Raw genomic sequence first — 26,408 nt, 5'->3', positions numbered from 1 at the left:
AGAGTTCAAAGCTTTATAAAGTCATAAACTCCCGTTCAAGTGAATACTAATCAATCTGCCCAAAAGTGTGAGGGCTGGGTCTGACCCACCATACAGTCTTTATGCTCCCTGAATCCTGTGGCTAGACAGAGACTGAGATAATCCCTGGCATAAAGCAACTCGGCTTTGGCACTATTCTAATTTATGGCTGGCTGACCATGATCACTAGCCAGAAATTGCTGGGGCATAAGTCAGCCCTGGCTAGGTCCCCGTCTTCTCTGCCCTAAACTGGGAACAGGGTGAGGCTTGGCTGAAGTGCAGTAATTGCCTGTTAAATGGATAAGGGAGATTTACAGTCGTTTTGCGCTGCAGGAATGATGCAAAGCTATCAGATTGAACTGCACCATCAGGGTCCTAATGACCATCCTTGGACAGGGGATTTTCGTTACAAACGGCATGTGAATGTAAGTGGTAAAAAGCCAAAAGGATAGGATAATTCTTGCCAGAGGGTAAACATCAATTTCTAAATTCTTCTCTAAAACAATACATCTCTGTTTTCTCCTTAACCCTAACAGGTCAGATGGATTAAGTAGTGGGCAAGAAATGGTGTGCGAGCATTTGGGACACATTCCCTAAAGGGCTTTAATAGCCAAATGGCAGCTGCAGAGGCCAGCATGGAAGACATTCAAAAGGCTATGGAGCAGTCAAAGTACTTTGTGTTTAGATATTTCTGCCACAGCCAAAAACGGGCTCTCATGTTTCACAGGTTTGGATTCAGGCTTTGAGTTGAACCGTAACAAGGAGCCTCTAAGTTTTGCAGTGAAGGGATTTTCTTTCGTTGGCCACAAAGGTAAAGTCAGGATATCATGAAAGATGCCAACATAAATTGCTGCAACCCTTTCTCCTTAATAGAATAATGCTCAGCCTCCTCAAACGCAGGGACTGTAAGAGAAGAAGTCAACAAGATGTTGAGTTGTGAAATACAGGACGAGATGACAGTTACACATTTTGTGGCTCTGGTTCAAAAGGTTTTCCATTAGAACATCACAAAAAATAAATGAGGGGCAAAGGACAGAAGGATCTGGAGTTATTTTTTGGGGTGTGAGGATTTTCTACGCCTGTCAGTTTTTCCATTGTAGCCGCAAGTGTTCGAACACCGAAAGGGTGGTTCGTCATTACTTAGCTTAGAATCCCTCATGATGCGTTAAGTTTCCTTTCAGTTTAATAAGGAAAATATAATTGCTTGTGAAGAAAATTACCAAAAATATGTTTAATTTGGACTTTTTTACTGAGAAAACACAGGAGAGTTGTAAGCTCTTTGGACCCAGGGATGCATAATTCCATGTGCTTGTGAAGCTCTCGGCACAGTTACTGTTTTCTGAGCAGAGCCTTTGGTAGCTACCGTAATTTGAAGAGTAAGTAAAAATAATTCCTAAAGGAATTTTACATGCTGGTTTCCTAAAATGAGGATAGCAAGATCTTATTTACTTGATGCATCTTTATTGGTCAATCTGAGACAAGTTTTTCACCTGCTGGCTGCTGTTCCACAATTTCTTTAATTACGCCCTTCATATATATGCCGCTTCTTTTGATACCTTTGGTTGCATAAAAATCAGTTTATTCTTTCGGTAGGAAAGCACAATCTGAACCTGCTAAAATGAAAATCGATACCTACTGGATTTTCTGTTCAAACCCTACCCCCACATAGTTCTGGCTTTCCTTCTCCCCAATGGCTCCCAAAGCAAAAGCCAGTGTGAATTGCAGCCAGCTTATTATTAAGGGTTACCATATGTCACAGCAGGCTATCATGTATTCTTAAAACAGCATAATTAAGTAGATTACAGTTGAACTGTAGACTTAGATTTGAAAATTTTTGGAAATCCGGTAAGGGAAGGAAAAAGCGAATGGAAACAAGCTCAGGAATGAAGCATTGCTTTGGGTACGAACATTTTCTTTTCTGGGGCAAATTTTACCCTGAGATACTCCAGCTTCAGTGAGTGCAAGACTGACTTAATGTTTGCAACTCAAATGTCATTAAATCCAAGAGTATCGAGAGGTGAGAGTCTCCGCAAAATCAACCAGAAGCAAACAGCGAAAGCTTGTCTATTATCACTGTTCAAAACAAATGAAATGTTTAAACAGTGATCAGGAAAATCAGTTTTTCAGTGTTGTTTCCATCTCAGTGGTCTAGAAGGTTATTAGTATTAGGGGAAATTCCCCCCTCCCCTGCTTTCCCGTTTGAAATATTTGACTTATCCTTTGCCAGTGCTTCTCACGCTTGGTGACTGAACGGGCAGCGCCAAGTGAAACGCTGGCTTGTCCCTCCTGACTTGGACCGAGGAGAGTCGAAACCTGCCCTGGCAAACACGGACACCAATTCCAGCCAGGGAATGCATGTGCCCCACGCTCCAGACTATGGGGACACGCACAAGTTCATGTTCTTTCACACGCATACGTACACTCTCGCAGACACTACTGCTCCGCATCACAAACACACTCACCCTCACACACACTGGCTTTTTTTAGGCAAACACACACGTGCCCTTTCACACCAACTCACTGACACACCTGTACGCTCTCCCTTCACATGTGGCCACACACAGGCACTCTCTCACCCCCACACAAATCCTGACATGCACAGTCACAGTCACAGATATATGGTCTCTCACACACACTCCCACAGACGTATGCCCTTGTTCGCTCTCACACATGCTCCCTCACACTCACGGCCTCCCTCACAATCAGCGTCTCACACTGACAGCCTCCCTCACCCTCACTTACACACTCACAGCCTCCCTCACACACTCAGCCTCTCACCCTCACAGCCTCCCTCATACTCATCCTCTCTCACATGCACAGCCTCACTCACACTCAGCTTCCATCACACTCACAGCCTTCCTCACACTCAGCCTCTCACGTGCACAGCCTCACTTGCACACATAGCTTCTGCCACACTCTCCCTCACGCTCAGCCTCCCTCACGCTCAGCCTCCCTCACGCTCAGCCTCCCTCACGCTCACAAACTCCCTCACGCTCACAGCCTCTCTTACACTCAGCCTCTCACACTCAGCCTCCCTCACAAGCTCAGCCTCTTTCACACTCACAGCCTCCCACACTCAGCCTGTGTCCCACTTACAGCTGCCCTCACACTCAGCCTCTCCCACACGCATGGCCTCCCTCACATTCAGCCTCTCTTGCACTCACAACCTCCCTCACACTCAGCCTCCCTCACACTCACAGCTTCCCTCACATGCATGGCCTCCCTCAAACTCTCCCTCACACTCAGCCCCTCTCACACTCACAGCTCCCTCTCACACTCAGCCCCCTCACACACCGCGGGGGCGGGTCCCGCCGGGCTGCCATACAGGGGGACAGGCGGCGGAGGCGCGCGCCCCCTCAGGCGCCCAGCCGTTTGCTCCGGGAGGCGGGGGAGGTGCTCGCGCGCCACCGCGGCGGAGGCCGCCCGCCCGCCCTCGCTCGCGCGCGCGCGCGCTGGTGGGGCGGAGGGGGGGAGGCAGGGGGCGGGAGCGCGTGCTACAGCCACGCCGGCGGCGCGCGTCCGAGGCGGGCGCAGAGCGGCAGGAGCGGCAGCGGTGGAGCCGGCGGGGGAAGCAGCGGCGGCATCTCTGGCTCGCGCTCTGCCTCCGCCAGCTCGCGCGCACGAGTTCGTAGATGGGGCTGAGCGGCGCCCGCTGAGGAGGGGACGGGGAGCGGGAGCCGGTGCCAGCCGGTGAGTTGCGGCACCGGCGAGGAGGTCGCGTGTGCACGGGGGGTGGGGGGCAGGGAGGGTTCGTCCGCTTGCTTCTGCCTCCCTTCAAGCCGGCGGGGGAAATGGTGGTGGGAGGCGGGGTCCTCCAGCGATGCCGGCCGAGCCCCTTGCCCCGGGGCCGGGCGGCGGGAGCTGAGACGCCCCGTGTGCGTGTGGCGTGAGGGGGGACGAGCCGCCCGCAGGTACCGGTGCCGGGCGGGCCTGCAGGGGAGCGAACATGGCAGCGCCGGAGTCGGGGAAGAGGGATTTTTTTTTTGCCCCCAGAGCGAGGATTAACCCTCCTCCTCCCGCCTCCGGATACGTCCCCGGGAGACTTGCTCTTCATCTGCCGCTCCGGATTATCTACCCGCCCACCCTCCTTCCCCCACCCCCTTCCCGGTATTTTCTCTCCTCCTGGAGATTATCAGATTTCCCGCCCCTCCCTCGCCGGGATCCTCCGCCTCCCCCCTCCTCCGAGGGGATTATCTCCCCCCTTCTCTGCCGGATTATCCCCCCGGTTCCCTGTCCCTGTCTCTCCTTCCCCAGTTATGCCCCTCCGCAGCCTCGCCTCCCAGGGATTATCTGCTCTCCCTTTGGGGTGATTCCTTCTCTCTTGATCTCTGCCCCGGCTTTTCCCTGCTTATTTTCCTCCCGAGGAAGTCATCCCTCCCCTTCCGTCTGCCTCTGACTGGGGAAAGAGGAGAAAATGTGGTTGTAATCGGGTGGGCAGGAGTTTTCCAGTAGTGCTGTCATCTCCTTAGTGTCTGTACTAGTACTACAGGCAAGTGGATGTAGGTGGTAGGAGAGGCTACCAAGGATGTGGAAAGCTTGTGGCAGAGTTCAGCCCGTGGCGTTCTGCTCCGTATGCAGGAGAACGTATGCACCCTTTCTGCGATGCTATGGCTGTTGGTGGAGATGCTGGTGAAAGGGAGCCTGTCTGGATCAGTGCTTTATAAAGACATGCACATGCATGGCTGGGTGGTGGATATTGCATGTTAACCAGAAACTGCACTGAAAAGAAAAGCCAACAGCCTCCTAGTTTATTTTGGGAAGGTACAATGTACAGTAGTAACATTATATTATAAAGTGGGAAGGTGCAGGGATGACATTGCTGCTGTCCAGGGGTCAAAGCTGAGTTGAAAGCCAAGACAGAAGCTATCCAAGGCAGTTGGCTTACGCTCTTGCTCTGTGATGAGGAAGGAGGCAGGTATCTTTTGCTGAGGCTCTGTTGCTTATGTGGTTCATTACCGTCAACACACTGGCAGAGGAAAAACCAGTTTGTTCCTAAAGAGGAGAGATAAGATTTATCCCATGTGTTTGACTCTTGTGTTGGTTAGACCATTCTCTCTTGATCTTATGGCACACTGGAGGAGAGCTGCAGATCTTCTGACAATCTTGCGGCACAAGGCCCAGGATTATATCCATTAAACTTCCCTGACTTGGCTTTGAGAGGAGGAGGGGCTGTGAGAAATTGTAGAGAGGCTGGGCAGCTATAAATAGATGTCGGACTAGAGGAGGCTTTGAACAAATTTTAGCATGCTGCTTCTGAACAGATAGTGTCTCTTAAACTGGTTGAGTTGACGCTAGCATCATAATGTTTCCTCTTATTTCTGCTGAGGTGGTTGGCTTTTAATACTTCGACATGTGACTGGACCATGCAACATCTGTCACAAAATCCTTCTTGAAAATGCCATAGAGAAAATTCTCATTTAAATAAAGTGCTGATAATTGTCTAGCCTAGTTTGAGCTCATTTTAATATGATTTTTAAACGACTCTTCAGAGAAATCTATGATTTCCTCTTCCCTCCCTTGAAATGTTTGGAATTTATGATCTTGCTCTCCTTATTTTGTTTTTGAAGTAATGCACTATATAGATTACCTGAGACCCATATTGCTGTGAAAAATCTGCAGGACTGAGACATGGTGTCATAATGCTGGTACCATTGTTAGTTTTTTATTTCTTCATCTTTTCTAGGTGCGTTTTAATTACTCTCTTTGTTGTTGGGTTTTGGGGGTGGTGGTGTTTTTTTGTTTTTTTATTTTTTTATGGAACCTTCAGCATCTAACTAAAAGTGTGTATATTCAGCTTCTTTGAATTCTGTGTGCTTGCATTTGTTTCAGATCCTATGGATCACTGCTGTTTCAGCCTGTCTTGTCAAGAACTACTTAATATGGAAATTATTGACAAATGTACTGTATGGGCTATGTGGAATGGTGTCTGTTCTGCCGCTATATTAGTGGGCTAACTACACACAAGAAGTCTCTAAAATGATTGAAAAGCTGTTGCAACATATGTGCAATTGGGCCTTTCTTGAACTACCTCTTGTTGCTTTTTTTTTTCTTTAAACAAATAATGGAAGCTATTAACTTAAATCATGGCTTAATCACATATGTTTGGTTTTTTTTTTTTTTAAATAAGAAAGGAAGTAGTGAAAACACGTCTGGCTAATATGAAGGAGCCTTAATGAAGGCTAATAGAGAGGATGCATGTCTGCAAGAACCCTAATTTTTAGGACGCTTCTTATTTAAAGCATAAAAATTTAATCTGGTCTTTTTTTCTGAATTACTGTGTATGCAAACCTCAGGGAGGTAGAAAGAAACCAAAATCCAGGCAATGTAACTTACTACTTTTGGCATTTTTGGTTGACGTTTAACCACAGTAAAAGCAGGAGAACCGATAATGTAGCAAATAATTTGGCAGGCTTTATTTTGAGCTATTAAGGATGTGATCGGAGCATTGTCCTCAAACACTCGGATTCTTAGTCAGAATCAAGCTCCAGCTTGCTATTAGGTCCGTGTGTTGGGTATTTCTACGTGCAGAAACAAAGGTCAGTGATCTGGATAAAACTTTCTTTTGCCTGTCATTATGGTAATATAGTCTTTAGCATGAGTCTCTTTGTACAGTGACTCAGTCCCTGAATCATCTGTTTTTCCAAATGTATTTATTTGTAGAAATTACTTACAGTTTGAATGCAGTTTTAGAAAAAGTTTAGTGTCCTGTTTTAAAACAATGCTTTCTGCTATAGTTATAAGTGATTTAAAGTTCTGACTTGATGAGACTGTCCCAGTCTCTTGCTCCTCTGTGCGGGAGAGGCTGATCTGTAGATCAGTGAATCTTTTCTTATGCTGTAGAAAAGGGTGAGGAATTTCTTTTTACTTAAGGATCAGGTATGCACTTGTGATTGTGATAGTGTTTGTGGTAGTACTTCAGGTGTTGCAGTCGCCATCCAGATGTGGAATGAATTATCCTGTTGTAAGATTTGAAAGGATTAAAAAAGTCACACAAGTTTAAATAAAATGCCCTGTTCTGATCTGTGTTTAAGGTAAAAATGGATAAAAATTGACTCATCCAGGTTTGAGGGAACTGACTGAGGTAGTGGTTACGCTACTAGATGAGGAAAGGGTACCACAGGATGGACAGATGTTTCTCAACACTGCATATACCTGAACTTGGTTTTTCCTGCTTATTCTTTTTCTCCCACTCTTTTTTTTTTTTTCTGTTTTGTTTGTTTGAGCTGGCCTTAAATGAGATGTTCGTGTTTGTTCTTTTGAGGAAAAGAGAGCCAATTGAGGAGCTGAGGTGTAGGGAGAAACTCCACTTAACTCTTCTTAACAAGCCAAGCAAGTTACCCTACCAGTAGGAAGTGCACAGTCTATGTTATGTAAATTCAGTGCTGAGGCAAACTAGAATGGGTATGGCCTTGCACATATGGTAAAAAATGGACTTTTTAAAAGCATCCTGCAACTGGAGTGGTACAGACACTATTGGAATTATTTGTATGGAAATGTGAAGCAGAATATGATGGCAGGGTTAAGAGCAAGTCTGAGAGAGGGAAAGTGGTTTTACTGTCCATGTCCACCACAATAGAAGAAGCTCACAAAGAGTTGTGGGGAAAAGTGAGTTTAGTTCAGGCTGACAGGTGAGAGGCAGGCTGAAATACAGATGTGCTGGTCACAGATACTATTAGAGGAATGTGATGTTTTGTTTTCATTGACAGGGAGGTGTCAATTTGACTTTTTATCACAGGATAAATAGTTGATGATGTTTCAGAGCTTAAAACTGATCTAAGATTTTATTTAAGCATGTGTTAGGCAGTGCCAAATAGCTGGACTAGTAGGTGTTATTGGATAGCGCAGTATGGTTGTGACTAAAGTCTTTCTAATATAAGTTCAACAAAATGTCAGAATAACGGTTCAGGTTTTGGGGGAAGGAGTTAAGATCATTTTTAAGTTAAGGTGTTACCCGATTCCATGGTCATTAAAGCCATCTGCAGTTGGATCTCAGATTATACTACAGCAAAACTGTTGTCTTTTGCAGTGGGATAAACAAAGAATTGTTATGTTAGTGTGCTATCCTGTGGCTTAAAAATTGCTTTTTTCAAGAATAAAGCAAGCCTGAATTATTTAGTTATAGCTGATGTCATTCTTACAAGAATAATGGAGACAAAAAAGAGAAAAATAGAGGTTACAAGTGTTTTTTTCGTATAAAAACATTTACATTCCTATTTTGGGTTAATTAGAGTCTTTAAAATGATGGTAAGTGATTTCACAACCTGTATTAAGTAATAAAAATGAAAATTTGAAACTCTACTTTTCTCTCTTGTTTAATTATTTTCAAGGTCTCTTTGGCTTAAAAAAAAAGGTGTTGCATATTGAGAATGCTTCATATTAGTAACCATTCTGTGAGTTTTACACGTTAGTTATTTAAAGCACTTGTTTTAATGTTAGTGTCCAGGTCTCATGAAAGCATGGTGGAAAGATAATGAAATTAGATAACACTTCAGATTTACTGGCAACACGTTACGTAAGAAATTACTTGGATATGTTATTTTAAGAGTATTGACTAGTTTTGGATTCTAACAAGTAACTGTTTGAGAGTAAGAACCTTGTGAAATCCCTGCTGACTGCGGGGGATGTCAGTGGTTTCTGCAAACTTTATTTTTGAGGGAGGAGGAAACCAATTCTCGGCATCTCACACAAAAACATTGCTCTTACAGCTTTTGCTTACCCAAATCTCAAAGGATCAAATTACTGTTTCAGTTAAATTCACTTTTCCAGTAGGTGGAGACACAACTGTTAATTTCAAATACACTTAAGCCTTTACTTTTCGATTCTGAACATTTTGTCAAGATACAGTTGAAATAATGAAAATTACGAGATAAGAAAAGTGATTTAAATTTTTATTTTAAGATAGTTCATTTAAGCCTCTTTTGCTGAGGTAGTGTTGGCATTCAAATATTATTTCTGCAGTAAGAGTGGCTACTCAAATAGTTTGTTTTTAGTTTTCTAATAAAAGCCTTATCTTCATCCACTGGTCAAATGTGCATTAATGAAAAGTTAAAGTGATACCTTTTTATATATGTAAACACAGGATGGAGGAAAGTAGATTGAAGGTAAATAGACTGAGGGTAAAAAGACAGGCTAAAGCTTTTTTCTTAAGGCTAATGCAATGTAGGGGAGCACTCAAGTAAATCTGTAAGGGAATGAAAGAAAAATATAACAGCCATTCTGATTGTGTTACTGCATTCCTTGATAAGTTTTTTTTAAAAAATATTTGATTCCATGTTCGTTCATTAGTTATCAATGTTACGTTCAGAGATATGTATGCAGCTATCGTGAGAGGTTTTGTATGTAAAACATGTCAACAACTTTTTATGTGACATTGGTTTACTTTTTTAACAAGTCAGTGGGCCAATTGGTAAGTCAGCCTTTGCATATCTTATTAAAATTCCACCCCATGCCTTTCCTGATCCACTGTTGAAGTTTACAGAAGTCTTTTTGGCAAGATGAAACTGCTTATACAGCAGAAGTTCTGAAACTGGGAAGGCAAACTGCAGTCTAGTGAATGAAATGAGCGAAAAGTTGATTTTGCCTTTCCAAGCAATTCTGGCTTACTGTATTGTGAACTATTGTGCTGTAGCAAAGCACAGTGATGCTGGACGGAAATTGCTTGAATGATACTAAGTTTACTGTAGTTATACTGCTTCTTACAGCTTCACTTGCATTTTTGGGGTCACTAGAAGTGCAGGAGAAGGAGGTGTAATTAACAATTGAAAGTTCAGTTCATGCATTTATTGGTGAAGAACATGCGGGCCGGGGGAAATTGTTAAGTGAAATTTAATGTTTATGGAGCGTTTGACTGTAAGGTAGTCATCTGAATGCAAATCATGCAGATATTCAGCCACTTTTGCCAGATCTACCGGTACAGTTTTGCTGCTTACACTAGATTTGGTAAGTGGTAGCAAAATGGGATGGGCAGTGTTTAATTTGGTCATTTCTGATCAGTGAAGGTCTTTTCTATAAATTTAATCTATGTAGTATTTGAGCAACTTCCAGAAGCATGTTGTTTGATGTAATTGGCATTTGTCATATGTGATCTTCCCGCTGAGGACAAACTCTTTGTTTACATTGCTGTGTGTGATAATTAAAGCAGTGTTTGAGTGAAGCTTATTTATGAGGTGAAACACTAGTGATATTTGGGCTGGCTCTATGATTTTTGTTACATTCTTTTGCAGCTTTCTCCAGGGTGGCCCACTTGCTGCATAGATAAAATTTAACCTTGGCATGAACCTGTGGTGTGAGAGTTGTCCATCGTTGTCTCTGTGATAATCTCATAGGTGTCTTGGATCAAGAGTGATAAAACGGACACACTACATTTGAGTCACTGTTCTTTGGAAAGCAAGACAAACTGGTAACCAGCGTTACTGGGTTTTAAGCACTACTCTGGAACATTGGCTGGTCACATACAGGTAATGACTGCTTGAGTTGCTCTGGTTGATGGTTGAGAACCCTCATCCTTCTGCTGCTGCCTGCAGGGATCAGGTCAGTTTCATGTTCCCGTTGCTAGAAGGGAGAAACGTTTGGGCAGTTTGGAGGATAAGCAATAAATACACGAAAAGAAATGTTAGGAAAGGCATAGGAGAGCACTGAAGAGTTGGCGATTGAATTGTCTCTTAAGTTTGAAACATAATTAGGTATGAAAAAAATCCATCTGTCTGTCTGTGTGTCGCCCCGTCCCCCCTGGCTCCCAAGATGCAGGTTTTAGGTATCAAGACATAGTTAGAAATTTTGCTATTGGGATAGGAGAGTAACTGAATGTGTACACTGGCGAGAAGAGTAAGAAGTTTTGTGTGTTGTTCAAAGGTGTAGAAAAGTGTTTTTTATTTTATTATTTTCAAGTTCCGAGTGTCAAGTACGAAAGTGTGAAGCAGAGCCCCTCCTGTTTCTCAAAAGAAACGTAGCTCGAACACTCCCTCTCGTGGTGATACTGTGACATCGAAGTGGGGGAAGTGCTCGGGGAAGTCGGAGTTACTGCTCTGCATGAGTGACAGGAGCCCACTATTTTTGTATGGGTGCCTGCTTGCTTAGCTGCATACAGTGATAAACAAACCAGTGCTACTCAACAAGTAAGTAGCCAAATACACTTAAAAAAATAATCCACTGTACCCAAAACTTGATACATCTAGAAATCTTGGTCTAGTAATTGGATCAAAAAGCAAATCTCCCATCCAGTAGTCTATTGCTTGGGGAAGTCACTGCAGTCTGTTTGCTGGGGCTTTTTGTGCTGTCGCCTGGAAGCATGAAAGTTTACTGCTGAATGGAATTTATTAGCTATGAATTGAAGTGTACACATTTAAGTGTAAAATCTTGTCAAATAGCTCTACAAACAGCACAGACTAAACAGCAGCAGAATGAAACGTGTAGTTCTTACCAAGTTTACCATACAGTTCTCAGTCTTAGGTCAGATTCCATGCTTTTACAGTTCAGGACAGCTGTAAGCAGGAACAGTAAAACTGTTAAACAGGAGTCTTCGTAAGGAAGTACTTCCATTGGTACTAATGAACAGGAAATGGGAAAGAGAAAGGCGAACTGTTCAGCAGCTGGATTCCTAATAAGGTGGAAGGTCTCAAGATATATTGTCGTAAGTAATGTGAAATTTCCAAGAGAAGTGAATGCTTCATACCTGATTCCAAGCTTCTGGTATTGTTTCACTTTATTTCTTTTTAGCTGTTCAAGACTTGAGCTTCTGGCTCCTAGTGAAGTCCTTTATTTTAGATAAGATTTAAGGTTAGGCCTTGTTTGACCACACATCTTGTTTTTTTCCATAAAGCCACCAAAACTATTTTGAGACAGTTTTGTATCAGTGAGACTGTCAGAATGGTCCAGTTGATATTAACTGGAGATGTTGAATTAAAACAGTTTATGTGGACTACTAAGTAAGTTAGAGCTCATAAGTATATAGTGTTTTATTTTTTTTTAAAGGACTCTCATTTGTAAGGTACTGGCAAAAACCTATACAGAGAAACTTTCAGTAAAACCAGTAGGAATTTTTTCGTTAGAATTATAAGGATTAGTCTAAACACAAATTTGTCAGGAGGTGCTTTTGCAAGAAGTTCAAAAACACTCTGCTGCTTAGCTTAGAATGTATGGACGCTATATGGAAAAGTGGAACTATATGACCATTCATGCTCGACATCTGGTATTCTTACTGGTTACACGTATCTGTTTAGCATCACCAAAAAAGACGGTTACACAGAATGTGTACTTTTGTACACAAAATTATTTCCTCAGTATTCATGCCATTATGAAGCTTTTACACATTCCAAATGAAAAAAAAAAAATTAAAAAAATCCCTTGGGCCTCCACACCCCAGGCAAAAGTGATTTTACTTTACAAATAAAATTACAGTACTTCCAGAGGTAATCTCTCTGGACAGCCATAGACTAGTTTGAATTAGATTACTCTGTTTTTTCCTCCAGGGAGAGTTAATACATTGAGTTTTATTTTTCTGTAATTACTTCAAAATTCAGATCACTTTTAATGCTTACTGTTCTTCCTTATTACTAGACTGGGATAGCTAAGAATACTTGCATTTTAAAGGTTGACATTAACTTTTTTTTACCCGTAACTTTATTTTCTCCAGGTAGATATCTGCTCTACTCCTGGAGCTTACGTTGTATCCACTTAGTCTCAGTTGCAAAGTTTCTTAATTTGTAAATACTGGAAATATTTACTTAATAAGCAGAGAGTAAGCACACTAAATCTTTCAGTTGTGACATTTAAGTAAGTCTAGCTAGAGCAGTGTTTTTGTTAAATCTGTATTTCCAGAGTTCTGGGTTTGCAAACCTTTCAAGCAGTTTGGCGGTAAGCTGCATGAATAAAACAAGTTAGTACATTTTACCTCTATTGCAAAATCTTGGGACAAAAAGCCAGTCAGTGTGATATAAACAGAGGAGCAGAGTTAGTCTTGGGAAATACTACAGTGAAGAAAATGTTTTTCCCACTTTTCTTCATGAACTTCAGCAGGAAGGGCAATTCTCTGAACCATGGTGGGACACAATTCCAAAATGCAAATGCTTTTATATAATGGTCTGTTCCTATTTGGAATTTACATACTGTAAGAAGTAGCTATGCACTTAAGCATTAGATCAAAGAAATCTGCAGAGATGAGTTTGTAAGTGAACCTCATTGTTTGAGAATATAATGCTGTTTTGAAATAGGCAGAAGGAAATCTTTGGTGTTTTGAGGTCTCAGGACATGACTTCCTGTTTGTGTTGAATACAAGACTAGCCAGGATATGTGTAGAGGCAATTAATTTTAATTCTGTAGTTGTCATCTGGTATGACAGTGCAGGAGCGTTACATACGTTAATGGGTAAAACTTGTTACTTTCATTGTCAGTGAAGTCCTGCAGCCTAGCTACATAACGCTTGAGTCCATTAAAAACCTGAAAGTATTTGTGTACTCTTTAATATGGTATTTTCAAACAGTAAGAACTATGATTGTGTCAGGCCAAAGGTCCATCTTATTCCATATCCTTTTTCCAACATGCAGTGCAACTTCTGAAACCATTCAGAATCTATCAGGAGCTCCTATTAACACTATCTCTGAGCAGATTGTCAAGACAGAAGGCATGGATGCCTCTTCATGAGGAGCTGCGTCCAGAAAATTTAGTGTCTGGATAGCCTTAAATTCAGCTTTCAGAAAGGGATAAAGAAGCATATCATGGTCCCCAAGTGCCTAGACATCATTAGCCACAAACTGGTGAAGAATTTCATTGTGCTAATCTGCAACAGTGGCAGAATCCAAAATTTAATGTGTTGTTCACGACTAAAATAACATCTTATGTAATTGCCCTGGGCCTGCACATTAACAACTTCCAAAAAGATCTAATTGCTTTGCAGAGGGGATTGAAAACTAAGACAGCAGAACAACTGATAATGCTAAAGGCATAAGACTGAAGATCTCCAGAAAGTCTTTCCCCTTGTTGACAACAAAAATGACATATTTGCCACCTTTTATCTTTCTCTGCTTTTCTACAAGTCACTAGGGAGCCAGTATAAACACATCTAAAATAACAGGCACAGGTAAGCATCTGTGGGTATGGCTACCTGTAGGAAAGATTCCTGCTCCCTAATATTGCACTGAAGAAAGACCTTGCATCAGGACCTTTCTCCTGTTTGATGTGATCTTGCTCTGTGTTGAGATATTACCTGTTTGAACTGAACAGGGTTGTTATCCATTAACAGCTCTTAATAAAAAATATTATTTGTTTGTGTGCGTGACTATACATACATAGATATATGTATACATAAATAAAAAGAAGGCATTTTTAATGAAGTATAGTATTTTATATATATGCGTTAAGAGTGCATCTGCATATATACGTACACATATGTATATCTGTCTCTTAAAAAACAGAACACTTGTCCGTAAACAAAAAGCCCAGCATCCATAAGCTGTCTAGGAAAGTATAAAACAAAAGTAAGCATACATGGTATTTTCCACAGGTAATCTCCCAGAATCCAACTAATGTTTATCTTGAAGACTTTTTGAACCAAATGAGGTTTGTGCGTTATGTAATTTGTATTGTGTGCTTTTACTATTCAAGATGCTTCCATTTCAAAACTAGTCTCAAATTCTTCATAGACTAGTATTCATATAGAAATTGCTACTGTGCACTGGAGATCTGTTCGATTAAACATGAGAAACTCATCCTTGGACTGAATGACTCTTTAATTTCTTTAAATAATTGACATGGATTTTCTCTGGAGTGCTTGGTAACTGAGATGTGATACGTGTATCATTGTAGACTACTGTGAAGATTGAACTGGTAGCAGTTCTTGCTTTGTAATAGAGCAGATTAATGATTACCCACATGTGTAGTTTAGTAAGCATGTCAGACTGACCAGGATATCCACGGAATGTTCTTTGGTTGGCCATTGCTCCACCCTGCCTAATGATGGGTCCAGATGGAACAGCAGAAATAGATGTTCAGTCTCCAAGCACTGGAGCCTGTATGCCTGTTTACATAGTTACCTGCTCTCCAGAAATCTGACTGCTGCTGTGTGACGTGTTCCTTCTGATCCCATCTCCTACACAGGCACCCTGTGTAAGGTTGACCTAGCCTTGGCCAAGATCTTGGTGTGGCTTTAAAGGTTCTTCTGCCCTCAGTGTGGGGTTTTAATAAACACAGAAAGATACATTGTGATGGGCGTTCTTTTAAACGCCCATCTTTTAAAAGAAAACATTCTTTTAATAGTTTGAATTTGGGATTGGTTAGTTCCCTTTGAACTTAGATGTCCGTGCTGATAACAGGTGGTCATCTGAAGCTGAAGGAAAGACTTCTAGATTAGCAATAGAAATATTCTTTCAAGTCAGACTCACAGTATGGTATTCTGTGCTTGGAAACAGATCTTCAGCTGATCTGTGGAAATGCATAGATAATAAGGAAACAGTGATCTGTTTTAGATTGCTGTGATTAAAAAACATTCTTCCCGAAGTCCCTCTTCACATTGTCCTATATCTATACTCATAATTGGGAACAAATTGTAGCAACTGGCTCATCTTTCACTCACTTCAGTCATTCTACAGGTAGCTAGCAGTTTGTTATATTCAGTATCACTTGGAAAACACTTCCAAAATTATGGTACTACCCAAAGACTTTTAAGCTTCTTGGTTCAGTCCGCTGATGCAAGTAAGAAGGATGGAGTCAGGACTTCTACACCATCTTGTGTTAATGGTGAACAGGAGATGTATTTTGGTCAGTGAAATCAGCTTGATAGGAGATCTCAGAATCCAAGAAGCGACTGCGATACAGAATAGAGGCATAGTGCTATAGAAATAGTTTCTGCTACCTGTTGGGAATGTGATGACGAGGACCCAGAGAGATATAAAGAGCTCTTTCGCCTTTGCCCTTCAGTGTTTCATCTTTTCACACTTGTTGGTAAAAGTCAAGGTTCTTGTGATTGATCCCTTCATCAGTCAGTTGAAGAGGTGATAAAGAAGCAGTGTCCCAATATAGTTTTCTAAAAGTGTTTACAAAAGATATTTTTTCAAGGTGACTTTCTTATTACCTTTGAACAACAAGTGTAGTCACTGGAAAACCCCTAGTTTGAAATAAGTGGAATGTAAAAGTTCTCAGGTTTGATATAAGTTGGGAAGTGTATAAAAGTAAAAGCAGTTCTGTTACCAAGAACTTGATCTAGGCTTGTTGCGGTTCTCTTTCTTCTTGGGATAAGAGATTTTGGTGCTGGTGGGTAAAACGAGTAAGTGGAGCTCAGAAAAAAATGACCAGTTTTTCTTATCCCAAATTGCACCAGGAGGGCAGGTCTTCCTCTGTTGGTACTTCTTGCTGAGAGAAGTGACAATGGCATATCTAACTTCCATTCTCAAAACCAGCTATAGTTTGATCTTCTGATGTCTTGAAGGTGAGACTTGTCTAGACTTGTCTTTTCTCTTGCGGAAGGAATAGTTCCTTTGGAAGAAAGTTGAGATAAAGTGCAGCACTCGTATCCTTCTTGTACAGAAACAGGAGAAAAAAGAGGAGTAAAATTTACCAGCTGTACATTAAATATTGTCTGTTCATGTGATGCCCAAAAATACTCTTGTGCATCTGAAGATGTTGAATGCATCATAAATCTCAGCTAATATTAGCTAGAATTACTATACTTAGTTATTTGTGACGAAAATTAGAATCCTGTTAAAGCTTTTATTATGTAGTTTTTGGAGTTCATTGGCAGGTCTGACTGAGTTAACAAGATGAAGAATGGCAAAAGAAGTGAAGAGTCATCAGGACTCTAGATCCTGGCCATCTTTTAAAATAGAATTTAAACATGTTAGATCTCTGAATGTCTATAGCACAGATAACTTCTAATCAAACTACTCATCCTTTTAATGCAGCTAAGAAGCCGTTTTAGTTTTAGTCTCTGTTTTTTAAGCATTTGGGTATGCTTAGGAAACGGGAGTAGTACTTTCTTGGGTGAACAGAAACAAGCAGTGAATGGAAGGATACTGGAAAAAATCTTGAGTATATATGGGTATGAATAATCTTTTTGAACAAAATGGTTTAATCAAGAGTTATACTATGTGGTATTTCACAGTTTGTACTTAAGGAAATATATGCAAATACCTCTTGTCAGCCTCTTTTGAGGGGATCTGAACATATAAACCTCAGAATGAGTCTTTCATTCAAGTAGGTCACTTCCTTCCTTTTTGCTCTTTTTCTCTGGTCTAATTCCCAAAAAACAACTTTAACAGATGCCTTAACTTTGAAGTCACTGGGACTACTTACCTGCTTGCAGCATACTTAAATCATTTCAGTAATATTTTAGCAAATCCTGCTTCTCTGTAATATTGTCTAAAGAACTTTTAGGCAGTAGGCTGAAAAAGGAGCACCATGAGTAAGTAGCAAGTTGAACCTGCTCAGCTTTGTGAATCTCCCTCTCTTTCCCATCAAGGAAGGAGTAGTAAGCATAATGTCATCGTTCAGGTAGAAGTGCCAGGCTATATACGTGGAGACAGGTGGAGCAGGTGGCAGTCCTGTGTAAACACTATCCCTTCCAGCATGGTGAAGGCACTATCTTTTAGTATGCAAAAATGACAGGCCAGGTGTAGTTCCTGGGCCATCAGCTGGAAGATGCTGTAAGCCATCTTACAGTTTTTCTTTTTCCCTCTCAGCTCCTTCTTTTGCTGTGTCTAGTTTTTCTAACTTTATTATAATGTGTTGCCTGCTTTCCAGACTTTTTTTTGCCTTTTTGTTCAATAGATTGCCAAATAGTTCACTGTTCAACAGGTGTTCAGGGCTTTTGGGCCTCAAACAAAACTTTACTCTTGTTCTTTCTTTGTTGGAGAGATGACCAGCTTTTCTGTCTATGGTAGGATTTAAATTTTGGCTAAGTATTTTAAAAAATGATGTTGGAGTGTATGTGCATGTGTGTATGCATGTTATGATGGCTGGTGTAATGTGGAAATGTACAGAACGGATGACTGCAAAGAAACCATGAGAGATAATCTGACACTGACGTCTTGAATTTTTGCATCTCAGTGGTGATTAAACTCATTAAAATATATTTTCCACTTCTCCCCAAAATATAATCCAACAAAAACCTTCAAAGGATTAAAATCATCTAGTTCTTCTATTAGAGGGATCTTTGTACAAGGTTTCAGAGGTTCTGTGTTTGTAAGTTTGTTTGGGGTGCTCTTATTGTAGTATGTGTCTTTTACAGAATCTATTTCCCTTCCTCAAAAATTGTAGAACACTGTGTGTTGTATTGGCTTCAGTGTTAGCACTGTAGACTCAAGTAAAAATTTTTAGGGAAAGCAAGACTGTCTCAGATGCAATTGTAGTGATATTTCCATGCTTCAGATTTACAGTAGAGTCTTGCAGCTCTGCTGAACTAACAAATTTATGCTGCACTGTGCGCTTCTTCTCAGTCATCTTATACAGAAAAACATGTATCCACCTGTTCTTAGAAAGCCCCATAACTGAAGAGCAAGACTGTCAGAATTACTTTACTGATTTATTTATTTTATTAAGTCTTGCACTTAAGATAGTCTTCCTGGTACTTTAAATCAAGAGAGAACTGACATATGCTCTCATAGAACATTGTATGAATGTTCCTTTCTCACAAAAAGATACTTGTTTAGGTTCAGGTATCTGTCTAGAACAAGAACTGTGCCGAGTGATGGAAGAACTGGGAAAACTGACAGACAGTGCTTTATATGTAAGTCTTTGGTGAGAATCCTTTAGGGGAAGAGTTCTACAGTTTCCTGCTGTTACTCAGTACTGTCTTCAGAATGGATGAAAATGTTTTTCAGTTTGTATTTAAGTTTGGACTCTTCTTCCACGTGTTATACTACTGAATATAGGCCATTGACTACTCTTGGCTTTAAGATCAAATAAGTTTCTTGAGATTCTCATTTGACATTTGTCATACACAGCAATAGTATGAGGATAACTGAACTCTGTTGTTTGTCTTGAGGCAGTCAGTGGATTTGGTAATGCTTAATTTAATTTGGACTCATGACTTGTAAGGACAGAGAAGACTGACACTTCATGAGTCTGAAGAGGTGTAAAATCCATTGGTACAAAACTCAGTTTATTGCTGATAGTGAAAATCCAGATTGCTATTTCTGAATCATAGTTCACATGTCCCATCTTAAGTTTGGATATATGTATGTCCACTTGCTTCCTACGCTTCTTTCCCTTCTTGTAGTTATGTATGTATAATAGAGGTCAAGAGGAGTTACGTGGACCCAGAGTATGGGTTTACAGGTGTTGTCAGAGCAAGAAAAGTATAACAGGCACATGAGACCAGGAAATTACAAGGCTTATTGGTGTACTCTGCTTAAACTTGCTCAATATGCTAACAATTAATTTATTAAGGACAGGAAAAATCACAGTTTTGAGCACATGTGAAATTTACGAAACTGCATTGTGAATTTCAAGTACTTAGAATCTATATAAAAATATTATCATTAAACTATTTAATTCTCTACTCTTTCAGCCATAATTTAACCCTCTGTTGAGCCAATGTGATGCATGCTTGATTGTATTTTTTTCCTTCATAGCCCTTGATGTTCATTGTTCTGGACAAGGGGGATGGTAATTAGTTTGAGAAAGGAATTTTTAAAATTTTTAAATACAGAGACGGCTTTTTTGAACTACTGGCAAGATCTCATTCAAACCAGTCTCTCTGGTATTAAAAAGCAAGTGTTGATTCCTTCCGTGTGAAAGTTGGCTTGTCTGGGTCTGAAAACTTATGCTGAGAAGTGATGTGGTGTTTAAATCCTGACACTGTTTAGAAAAACAGAAAGTCTGCCAGCATTTCTGCAATTGGGAAACCTTCTTTCATATTTGAACTGCTTCAGTCATTGAACACAAATTCCTGCTTCTGTGATTTGCTACCATGGCAAGTTTCTGTAGGGGAATACTTGGTGCCATCAGTAAGCTTCATTTATGGAAATGATATTATATTAATGAAAATAAAAAGACACCTTTCTAAGCAGTGTGCTATTATTATTGCTAAGGTCTTTTCCAAACTGAGTATCCCAAAGGAAGTTTCAATATGAAGATCTGATGCTTCTGATGGATCTCTATGTGCAGATTAATGCTACTAGGTAGACCAGTAATCCAGTGAGTGCTTGCCTGGCTATGAGCAGGCTGCTGAGCTTGTACCTTTGTTAGTGTGCAGTTGGATCTGTCCAAGGACAGGTGTTTTGGCAGTCTCCCTGCATGTGGTTTACTTTATATCTGTTTCCTCAAGCTATTTCCCTCTCCCAACTAGACCAAAAAGCAAGCTAAAGTCCAGCATGCTACCTTGCTGGCATGTAGGATGCTTGTAGCTGAGCTATCAGGATCTGTTGATTTAGGGAAGTGCAAGCTTGGGCTGCTTAAAAAATCTCAGCTGCTCTTTGAGGAGAGACAGCCAACTGATTCTGTCCTGACTATAAGACTTGCTCTTGCACCACATGACAAGTGGAACGTGTGCAGGTATGCTGAGGGCCATGTCTCCAGAAACAATGTAGTGGAAACTGAAAGAAATATAGCTGATCATTTGGAAAAACAACTAAACAGTCTGATTTCCTTTTTATCAAAAGGAACTTAGATTTTCTGAAAATGTATTTTTAGACTGTTTTTTTTCAAACCTTTCAAAATTATGAGGAAGAATGTGGCCATTTGACTTCAGTGCTGAGTTTGCATGAGCCAATGACTATCTATTTGATTCCTATTACCTTATGTGTGCTGTATGACCTGTCTGGTGAGATAGTACTTGTTTTCTCTGTTGCCAGTAGTTCTGAATGTTGTGAATGTTTTTTAACCTTGTAATACCCAGAAAATGTTGGGTATCTTAACAATATGGAAAAAGACATCATTGCCCTTTTAAATTCACTTGGGAACTTGAAGGTAGCTTCGTGTTAAATTATTCTGCAATCTTAAAGCTAGTTGTGTCTAAAGAACCAATTTATCCATAGGAGGGTACATTGCTCTCCTTTTATGTATCTCTCAGGCCCAATACTCTTCTGGTAAAGAGGACTTTAATGGGGAGTATAATAAGCAGAAACTACTATGGATGGGACTGACTGCTCTGAGAACACATTTAGTGTGATGAGACAGTCCTCTTTACTGCCATGGTGAAGATGGTCGGCAAAGCAATTACTTTTTCCAGGTCAGGACCCAGACTTTGTAAAACCTTCTTGTGGAAAAGCTGAAACATGGAATTATTTACCTATTACAGTGGAATTCCAAGGCTGCGGATAGAGAACAATCATGGCCCCTAACATGCCATTTGTGATTGTACATGGGAGGACTTTAATAGGCTATTTTGCGAGTCCTCTCCACTTCTTTTCTGTTGGTGGCATTATCTTCCAAGTAATTCCGATTACCGATACGCAAGTAACTGGGCCTAGAAACTTGTGCAAATCTGAGAGGTTCCATTACCAAAACCCATGAGGTTCTTGGCTCAATCAGCTACTATTTGTACTAACATCTTCCTCTCTTCTTCCATCTCTTTCTCTGAGACCCCTATGCAGTGGGGAAAAGAATAGAACAAAGGACTTGGGTCGAACCCAAGAGAGTCTGTGGCTGTTATTGCTTCACCATAAACGGGGGCGAAGAGAGTTAGCATATGAGGGTATGTATGAATTGCTTTTAAGAACCAGCAATTGGAGTTTGGAGTCTAGGAAAAAAGAGATCTTAACATTTCTTTAATTTTTTCCCCTCTTTACTTTGTCATGTTTCAGATGTACTCAAAAAGCCAAGTTCCATCATGGCCTCATTTTTTCAAGAAAACATGTTATAAAAGAGATAATGAAATACAAGTAAAAGTTGTAGTTTTAAGCATTTCTACTTTCAGCTATTAGAGCCATTTACCTATCTCATAAAATGATAAAAAGCCCTGATAGACTGTATTCTTTGATTAAATTTTGCAGTGGTGTGAACTGTCTAAGAAGAAAAGTTGAGCTATCTTTGCATTTTCCAGAATTTCTTTTGAAAAAAGGAAAATAATTGAGCTGAAGACATGCAGAACTTGGCTTGTGGAACAATAATTGAGGGAGTGATTTGTGTAATATGAGTGACTGGAAGTATGTACCTGAATAGTTATTGCTATCAAAGAAGAGAAATAAACCGAAGTGAGATGACTGCCTTCCACTACAGCAGCTATTAGGCTCTGCGTGCTTTTGTGTCATCTGATGCAGGCTTGGTACAATACTAGCGTATTATATCTGGGCATGTAACATGTTTCTAATTCCCACTTAATCTTTAGTTCTGGTAGTAAGCTGTACTTCATTTAAGCACATTTGTTGGACGTTGGGCATGAAGCTGTCAATAGTTGTTGGAAGCAAGATTTTTGTTTATACATAAAGCTGATCATTATATTTCTGAGCATGAAATAAAAGCCCTGTCTTTTACTGCAGCCCTTTTACTACTCTGAAGTTTCAAATGTGTCCTTGAGCTTCTGTAATCTAGAATCCCACTTTCCAAAGGAAGAGTTGAATATGAAGATGTTTAAAACTTGTTTAATTAGAAAACCTGTAACTATTTGATGGCAAGTTATTCACTGTAAGCCTTTACTTAAAAGTTTTGCTTCTGTTGGGGTACAGGACTGAAAATTCGGACGTTTTTAGGCAAAATTTAATGAAACCAAACTTGGTATTCTGAGGAAATAGAGTAGAAAATTTCAAACTTGCCACTATGCATCACAGGTACAAGTGCAAAATACTGTTTTGAAGTTTGCATTTTCAAAAAAATACTGTTTTTGAAGTTTGAAACTACCCTTTGCAGTTTCTGTGTCTGTGTCCACCTTACAAAACACAGAACATTGTCATTCAGTGTTCATAGCAGTAAGTTGGAAACTGACTTGGAAGTGAAGGTGGTGAATATTCAAAGTGGTAATTTTCTTACAAAGGTGTAGTTCTTAATGCACACTGTCCCAAGACCACTAGAAATAACTTTTACCCCTGTTACTGTGCCCAGATATTCTTAAACTGAAATTAAATTTCCCACTTTTAACTAAGAATTTGTGATCCTAAATACATCCTGATGGCATATTGTGGGGAAGTAGTCTGGGAGGTGAAACGCAAGACTTAAGTGCAGTGTTACTTACTCCACAGAATTTTTCAGTTCCCTTCATAATCTGGGTGTTGAGGTGATGTTTTTGTTCCTTTTCCAGGATTCTTGAACATACCCTTTAAAGGACTAAAGGAAGGTAACTATTGAGGATAATGAACAAGTAATTGTGTCAATCTTGACAGCGTTAAATTGAAAGAAAAGTTTAGATTAGAATCTCCTACCAGTGTCTGAGATGCATTTTGGGCATTCATGTAGGTCAAGTAAGCGTTTAACATGCCATCATGTTTTGCCATCTCTGTATTAAAATACTAAGGTTTTATGTGGCATTTTTCACCATTTAAAAACATCAGCAATGTTGTTCTGCAAAGAAATTTGGAAAAAGCATTTTCTATCCACTGCATCACTATTAACATTCCAAGTGTGTTTTGGTAAATTTTCTTTGTAGATAAGGCTTTACCTTGTGTCCTCAGAGTAAACAAGAACTGCGTCATATGACATGGGTAGTTAAGAAAACATTATTTTTTTAATTTTTTTTTCTATTGTAAATCACCCTGAACTCTAACACTGTTAATTTAGCAACTTGCTTTTACAGCTTCCTAATAAGTTTGTTTGGGCAGAGATGGGGAGTGCTTGCATAAGAGGGATTAGTTTAGTAGAAGTGGGAGCATTAGAGTTTAGGAATGAACTTCAGATGAAACTTCTGGAAAATGTACTAGGTGATCATGTAAAACTGAAAACTGAGGTCCTCGGCCAAAGACAATTTCACTTAAATTTTATAATTTTTGTAGTTTCACTCCTGTCTTAAATTTTTCACTTGTAAGTTGTGGTGCAGAGGAAGACTTTCAGTGAAATTAAGTAGACTCTGAAAACTTCCCAGTGGAAGTTTTGCATGGTGGGTCCTTTTCCTTCTAGAAAAATGGGGTAGAATCACTTTAATTTTTTATTAAATAATGTATTGAGATAGTCTAAATCTTTTCTAAAGTGCTTTAATTTATTTTGCGCTCTAAAAAGCTGTCTTGCATTTGTCTTCTGCATGTGAATTGAGCTTGTGTGGCATCTGTAATAGAACCTCAAATAAAAGTATTTTCATGTCTGCATTGATGCAGATCTAATTTAAATACTCTGATGTTTTAGGTTGGAAGTGATAATGAAACAAATACTTCACGATAACCGAAATCTGCAACAGGGCGTGCATGAAATGCTAATATATGGGTGTGATGTATTGAAAGGGCATAGATTTAGTTTTTGGAGTGGGTGCATCATAATGGGGCAATCGGAATTTGAAATTGCCATGTTTGTATGCTTTCATTTAAAAAAGCATTCTGCTGTTATGAATAAATCTGAGAACGTGCTAGTATGGCTTTACTTCACTTGATATCAAAACCCTTCATCATAAAATTCTTAATTGTTATACTTCCTCAGTGTCTCCTACACTTAAAGCTGTGGAAGGAGGTAGTGTTAAAAGCAGCAGTAGTATCTGGATGAAAGGTGGGTTTTGGTGAAATTCATTTTCTAAGCATTTTCACTGAAGCAAAAGAGGATCAAAACAAAAGTGCCAAAACCTGATTGGAAGCCTAGAGCAATAGCAGCGGGACAAAATATACATGTAATGTTTTGCACTTAAGGAAGAGGACACTTTGTTCAGCTCCAAATTTCATGTTTGGAGAAGGCAGAATGATCTTTTATATTCTGTTGTGACAGACCAGTAGATTGAGCTGACAGTATGATGTAACTGTGAGAAAGTCAAAACAGATCTCATGATCTGTGTCAGTAGAAAGGGAAGTATTAATGATGTTGTGCAAGGCACTTATGAACCTCTTGTCTGATATACTTTGCACAATTCTGACTGTTAATACTGGAAAAAAAGGTATTTCAAGCAGACTTGAAGAGGTACACAGGAATTACACCAAGCTTGCTTCTTTCCCAATCATCTTTATTATTTAGGAGAGGAGAAATTGCCCTCTTTATTTTGGAAGAATGAAAACTGAGGCATTGTTTGCTAGCTGTAAATAATTTGGGTTAAAAACAGAGAGCAAAAGAATTGTTTCAGGTAAGTTTCTTATTAACCAAGCTTAAGGAAACGCACAGGTATCTGAAGTGTGGATTTTTTTGATGATTTGCTACTGGTATACTGTTGAGTGATCAGATGCTTTCAAATGGAAGGATGCAAGCAGCCCTGAGATACAAACTTCAGTAGAACCAACAAGATCTCTAGTGATAGAATTCATCACGGGTCTCTGGAGGTGCATGGTGGTTTTATTTTGCTGTGCAGTAGAGTATCCAATTTTGTGTATTAAAAGTACCTTGTCGTGTTTGCAGACCTATCCAAACCACATTACAAAATAGCTCTGTAAGTATTGGTCTGAGCCATGACATTTACACTGACAGTAGAGTACTTTACAGTCGTGAATTTTAGCTTGCTGCTTTGAAAATATGCCTGCACAGTGTGCCTAGATGAAAATGTGAATGGTTAAAGAAACATGTTCATAACAGAAGCTGAACCTTCCATTTTGTTGCTGCTGGGGTGCCTGTTCTTAGAAGTAGACCCTTTGGAAGGGTGTTGACTACTTTTTTTTTCAGGTCTAAACTTAGTACTTGTACGAAGAAGGCATCTGATTTAGTAAGATTTCTTTATTGATTTCCAATTGGCCTTAAAATAAAGTTATCAATGGGATAGAATTGTATAGATGGTTCTGCATGTCTTCACCACAACTTTTCCACCAATAAAAGTGGTACAATAACCTGAATTATTTTTTTGTTACGTATAACTTGCTCCTGGGTATATAACTGCTGTCTTTACTTAAGTTGTTAGTATTTTGTCAGTCAGTTACGCTGTCTTCAGACTCTGTGACCGCTCAACAGGTAAACAATTTTGAGTCCTGTGACAGAAATACAGAGATACAAAGCTTTGATTCATTTGGAAGGGTGTGCATTAGAGCTGAAAAATTAAAGATACAGAGAAAGGCATACTTCAAAAGCTGTGCTTACTTTGTTGCACCTGTTATGCTGGAATTTTGGACTTCATAAATACTGGCATTAATTGCCTGTGTGACTGCAGAGAATTTAAGTTTCTTCATCCAGCTGTTCCTTGCAAAATACCAGGGAAGATGATTGATGAGATCCAGTAAGTTCAGCCTATTATATAAGTTGAGTGGAGTGCAGGATACGTCCTGAAACTTGTTGAATTTGTACTGAAACTTTTGGTACAAAGTAGTATCTTAGACTGCATATCCACTGAATGTGTTTTGCCTTCTTTTAGAAATCGGTTTGAAAATATCCTCTAGTACCTGAATTACTAAAGTAGCTGAAGAACTAAGGGAGTACAGTCT

General features: G+C 39.9%; 1 protein-coding gene across 6 annotated transcripts in view; it reads left to right on the top strand.

Moving 5' to 3' along the window:
* The first annotated feature begins 3,537 nt into the window (after positions 1 to 3,537).
* PALS2 (protein associated with LIN7 2, MAGUK p55 family member) overlaps positions 3,538 to 26,408 on the top strand; it is a 57,178-nt gene continuing 34,307 nt past the window's right edge. For 4 of the 6 annotated variants that reach the window (XM_054192495.1, XM_054192496.1, XM_054192497.1 and 1 more), the window contains exon 1: positions 3,538 to 3,708. The gene's annotated coding sequence lies outside the window, so the exon portion shown is untranslated. Of the gene's footprint in view, positions 3,709 to 10,065; positions 10,476 to 23,466; positions 25,130 to 26,408 lie in introns of those variants that run through there. The other 2 variants (XM_054192500.1, XM_054192499.1) reach the window with 2 other exon arrangements.

The sequence above is a fragment of the Rissa tridactyla genome, chromosome 2 (assembly GCF_028500815.1).
Source record: "Rissa tridactyla isolate bRisTri1 chromosome 2, bRisTri1.patW.cur.20221130, whole genome shotgun sequence".
Taxonomy (NCBI): Eukaryota; Metazoa; Chordata; class Aves; order Charadriiformes; family Laridae; genus Rissa; species Rissa tridactyla.
The sequence above is the reverse complement of the archived record's forward strand: the minus strand, read 5'-3'. Positions and strand labels throughout refer to the sequence as shown.